A 6,059-nucleotide genomic window follows, 5' to 3' on the forward strand; every position below is an offset into this window, starting at 1 on the left:
AATCGTAATAATATTCGAGTACCTAACATCTGAAACTCAGAGAAAGAATTCAGTTTGCAACCTGCCCTCTCCCCTGACTCTTTGTGGTATATTGCGGGTGGTGGAGAATGAGAAAAGACACTCGGTTATGAAGGCACACAGACACATACCAGAAGAAGCCCATAGATTGAATGTAACAAGAAGCACTTTCTTCATAAATGATGGTTTAATTTCCAGCGAAAGTTTGATGGGAGCAACACTGTCACTTTAGTTGTACTTAATTATATGTTTACCTCCCAGTCCGCCTCCCCAAGTTAAAAAAAAAAAAAGTTACCTTAACTGTGAAGCTCTGCAGTAGTCTTTGCCTGTCATTTTTAATCAGGTTGTTGGAGGTAATTTTTGTTATGCCCCCTCATTACTGCCTTGTTTATCAATAGGTGCGCCAAGTGTCACTAGCTTTTCTCATCAAGCCAGGTCTGACAAAGAGCTGCAGCGCATGGGAAAGAGGCAGCTAGGTGAAACTAATGCCATAGATGTTTGATTCATTAGGAGCTTATTGTTAACGGGGATGTCTGATTGTAAAGGCTCAGTCAAGCAAAAGAGTGCAGAGTAATCAGTCGGATTTATAGTTTGCAGGGCTAAAAAAAAATAATCAAAAAAATCAACATAAACCTTTTTGGATATAGCAGAAACAGAGGGAGGGAAAATCCCCTTTGGGCAGCCCTAACCTGAGACCTGCCAAATAAGGTCATGCTACATGAAGGTTGCCTGTTAGGTGATAGAAGATATAGGAGGATTAAAGCCATATGGCACAGCCTATCATACCTTCTGACTTAAGATAACAAAGCCAAGCATTGTGCTTAGCTGTTTTTGACTGACATCATCAATTTTATTTTATGTTGGTCACCTCCGGTAACAGGAAAAAAATGGCCCAGGGTTGATAACACATGCCTTTTTTATTATTATTAAGATGCCTTACAGCTAGTTCTTGTGTGCCTTTTCCCCCTTAAAAAACAACATATTTTTTTAAAAAAAGAATTATAGGCTTGTTCTTCTATCAGCCGTCCTCCAGCAACTGTCAGCCTCCTTCTCTCCCCCCCTTTCCCAATCTCTCTTGTTTTCAGTTTCTACCTTGCAAATGAGAGGCAGACTTATTCAGAACCAGATGTAAGGCTCCTAGAGAATGAGCGTAAGCTGTTGTACTTTAAGCCTAATGGGAAGTTTTATATGCAAGGGCCTTGAACTGATTAGTATAATTCCCTCTTTAATACAGCTGTCCCTCCAGATTAAGGTAAACCAAATGTTGCAATCAGAGATTAGTGTACCTTGCCAGTTATTAACATCCCCGGTTGCTCAGTAAGCACGTCAGACACTAATGCTGTGTATTTATTTGCTACTTCCACTCTGTAACTTGAACTTCTGCACCTGTCAAAGCATTCCAGGGTGTGCAGAGAGAAGGAGAGAAAAGCAAGACTGTATATTATTGGAAAGCAAAAGTTTTATACCTGTACACCTGTTTTGTTTTGTCACAAGTCTGAAGCTTTTTCCTCTTGTTTCTTCCTCCCCCCTGCCAAAATCACCAGGTGGTTTAATCCATTGCTTGGCTGGGTTTTATAAAGGAGGACTTTGTATGCAAAAATTGCATTTGCTACTCTCATATGCCTTTCCTCACCAAAACGAAGCGCTTCCCTTAAAGGCTATTGTTTCCTTCTCTCTCTTTTTAACATAAGGGATTTTCTCTCTCTCTCTCCCGCCCAAACGATGGGCTGAGAGCTAAAAGAACCAGCAGCTTCGCCTGCTGGGCACTAATCAGTTAGTAGTGCCTCTCTTTACAAGGTGGGTCACACAGTTGTCTTATTACATTTGGCAGGATATCCTCTCCACCAGCAACACAGATGTTGAAGAGGACAATGTCTTGGTGATTGCAAAAAGATCTCTGCTTCTTCCACCCCCACCCAAGCAGATTTTACAGATACCATAAACAACACTTTAAAAAGCTAAGGACTTGTGTGTGTTTATGTGTGTGTGGTGGCCCTGAAAGCCAGTTCCATCTCAAGTATTTTCCCCATCCCACCCCAAATAAAAACACTGTTTAGTGTGCAGATTATGTTAACAAGCATCTGATTTAGTAGAAACGTAAAGAAAGTTTGGAGTACTGAAAAAAACCCCACTGCTGTGCAGTTTTTTGAGGTATACGTGTGGTGAATTTTCACTGTTCGCGTGACTATGATCTGAGGAGCACTTACTACAATGACAACAATAAAAAGGAGCAGATGACAAACATTAAGAAAACATGTGCACGTTCTTTCAAAAAGCCAGTCATCATTGTACTTTTTAGACAGCACAATAAATGTTATGGTCCCTTCAGATATTGCTGTTTTCCTATAATTATTGCGTGCCGAAGTATTTAAGACATTTACCCATGCAGTGTTGTTATTATTATTAGCATGTTTACTCCAAAAAAGCCCCACTGAAGTCACTGGAATTTACCTCCTACTAGCCATGTGGTCTGACCTTATGCCCGTTTACTCAGAGGTAACACCCAGGGGGTTTATTCTCAAGTCAGTGTAGACACAAGCTCACAGCCTCCAGGAGACCAGAAAGGAAAAGAGAGAGTCAAAAAACATCCCCCTTCTCTTATTGGGTTTGTAAAGTTTACTGCCTGCTTTATGCAGCCTGCACACTGCAGCTTAATTGCAGATTTTCTGCAAAGACAAAAAAAATAATATGTCCATATCTCAGGAATTATGCCTTGCAGCCTACTAAATATGCTAATGTAGTCCTAAGCAGGGATAAAGTTCTTGCCATACCACCCAACAGTTGGGTGGGACGTGCTGCCAAGTGATTGTTAATTGTGCAGCGGGCGGCAGGCTTTACAATCCATCTTAATTGTCATACTTACTTCAGGTTTGGCGATAAGGCTCGATGTTCAGTTTAAAAGTGACAGTGCTGACAAGCGGAGAAGGGTGTGGGCCTGGGCTTGTGGTTCTGGAGGGGTTATGCGCTCTGACCTGCCGCACGTTGATATGGACAGTCTATAAGGGGATTTGAGTTGTCATGGGGTCCCCAGGCAGTTGAATAGAGCAGAGTGCCTGTCCTGCTTTTTCCTGTTAGGATCCTGACACGTGGAGCATTGATGAACTCAGCATAACATTGAATAGGAGCTTTTTGGCAGCTGAGAAACAAGGGCTAAGCTGCAGGTCAGAGATAACACCACTGCAGATCTCCTTGTGCACACAGCTACTAGCATGCTTTCTTTCCTCCTGAGTGCAGGAAACAGCTCATGTTTAACGCGTTCACTTTTCAGTTTTTCCCTTTCTTCTAAAATGGAATTTGACAGTTTGGGTTGTTCAGCTCCCCTCTTGTCCCCTTTACTTTTTTTTTTTAATCACCTTTGCTTTTTACCTCATAAATACTCTCCAGAAAGCAGGAATTAAATATAGTCCTCCCTCATTTTTTTTAAAACCACTTTCCCATTTTTACCTCAGAAATACTCTCTGTGGAAGCAGGAGCTAATCTCCACCCCCCAACTTCTTTGCTACTTTTCCATTTTTACCTCAGAATTACACCCTGGGAAGCAGGAGTTAATCTTGTTCCCCATCCTTTTTCTATCACCTTTGCTCCCCCCCCCCCCTTTTACCTCAGAAATACTCCCCAGGAAGCAGGAGTTAATCTTGGTAAGGAAATGATAAGGTAGGATTTTTATTCTTTTCAGGGAAGGGCAGAAGGATATGACTGGCTGATCACTTCTGAACACAACACAGGCCTCCTTTTATTTTTATTTTTTAAATGGTTTCCTTTGCTTTTTCCTTTCACATGCCTTAAAGTCAAAAGTTGCCACAATTCTGCTTTGGGAAGGTGGGGTGGAAGATACGAAAACAGTTTAAATAGTGGCCAGGAGAGGAAGGAAATGTTGGGAAGGTAAATAGATAAAAACAGTTCCCCTCGTCTTTTCAGCAAGATCAGGTGAATTAAGTTGCTAGCTCCCCCCCACCTTTGTTAAACTTTGATGTATTCTGGCTGGCACAGAGTTGTGTCTTTGAAGTTGTTTCATATTCAGCCAATTTTCTTGGCACAGTTTCCAAATGCTAAATAACAACAGGGAGAGCGTGAACATTGTCTTCTATGAAATGATGTCAAGCCGGCATCCTGTGTTAACGAATACAATGTAAAAGTTTCTCTCTCTGGTTTTGGCATTAGGATTAAAACACTGCATTCCTCCTTCAGATATTTATGGGTAAATGACTCAAAGAGGCTGGAGGTTAAAAAGCAGAGGAATGAGCCTAATTCTTTTGTAACTGTAGGTGAGAATATGGGGTTTTTTTGGGGGGGGAGGCCCATGTACAGTTTACACTGCGCAGTCAGTGTGCTTCTCTGAGACTGCATGAGGGGTGGGATGAACGCAGGCTGAGATCTGCTGATCTGATGCAGGTTAGCAAGTCTTCTGTGTGCAGTTCTGCAACAATGACCCCACCTTGGAAGTAACCAGGAGTGGATTTTTGTGCAGAAGGAGTTCCAGTCAATATTGGTACTCAAATTCCTGGGTACAGAATTCTTTAAAACTTATGTAAGTGCCTTTCCACTTTGTAGATCTTGGGGTTCCAGGAAAGAACAGAGTGAGTTTGCCCTCCGCTGGATTCCATGTTAACCGGAATCACAGGGCTATTGCTGAAGACAGTGGCCCTATGACTAGATTCCCCTCCTCATCTCATAACTTGAAATCCACAGGGTGACATCATGCCATCTCTTCCCCTCATCTCCGCATCACATTGCAGTCTTCTGTGGGACAGAGAAATGCATGGTGTGATCTTATATTTAATGACAGTTTTAACCTGCCCTTTCTCCAGGGCGCTCAGTGGGACAACAAGGCCGTTCATTGCCCCATTCACAACAACTCTGTGAGATGTACTAGAGATTGCTGAGTGAGCTGTGTGTCTCAGACTGTGCACATATTATTGTTTACTCTGTATCCAGCACACTGCCACCACTGGTTTTCGAAGTCGTGGATATGTGACGTTAGCCACCATCCCTATCTATCCTGTAGTTTCTTGAGAAATACTGCTGTTTGACATGCTTTCCCTCAAACCAACTTTGCTCTGAATGGAAAACTTTGGCCACATTCACTTCACAGTTAAGCTGAGGTGTGTACAATTGAGGCAGCCATTGCACATGCTCAGAAGACAGTGCATGCACCTATGACAGCTTCTTGAATAGGAGTTTGGGCATGCTCATTGGCTGAAGACATTCTCACCCTATCCTGGTCTGACAGTTGACAGTATACTGCAATTCCTAATAACAATAATAATAATTTATTTATACCCCGCCCACTCTGGGCGGCTCTCAACCGAATATTAAAAACACAATACAGCATCAAACATTAAAAACTTCCCTAAACAGGGCTGCCTTCAGATGTCTTTTAAAGTAAGATTGTTGCTTATTGCCTTGACCTCTGCTGGGAGGGCATTCCACAGGGCAGGCGCCACTACCGAGAAGGCCCTCTGCCTAATATACTTTCACATGTTTGGGTAGTTTCACATCTCTGCTTATCAGGATTGCATCCTTCATCTTTTACCAGAAAAGCTGTCTCACCTATTGTAAACCTTGTTGCGATGTCAGAGGACAATAATAACTTCATAGGATCCCCACTGTTCAACAACCTAGACGAATCATAAAACAATACCATCAGTACCACTAGGCAGTGATGAACTGTAGATTGAAAGGAAGTATGTAAAAATGCTGCTATTTCTTGGCTTTTAAAAAGTGCTTTGCTATTTGCCAAAGCATGGGCAGGGCATCTTCCTTTCTTACTTAGAGGAAAAAGGAGTGGGCCTTTTTCAAAATTCATTTCTGTGGTTTAAGACAGAGAGATGGGGGAAAAGTGATTGTGGGACTCTTTAACTGCTACCTTTTCATCTCATTGGTTTCATCTAAAGAGGTTGAAAGGTGGGTGTTCTTTTTCAGAGAAAGGATGGGGAGTGACAGGGGACATTTTTGTGACTGACTTGTTATTAAAGAGTTGAAGTAGTTAAATGTCATACGCTAGTTTAGGCTATTTTGTTTGTAGGAGCCTGTTTCCAGTT

This window comes from Podarcis bocagei (assembly GCF_964188305.1).
Source record: "Podarcis bocagei genome assembly, chromosome: 1".
NCBI classification, from domain to species: Eukaryota; Metazoa; Chordata; class Lepidosauria; order Squamata; family Lacertidae; genus Podarcis; species Podarcis bocagei.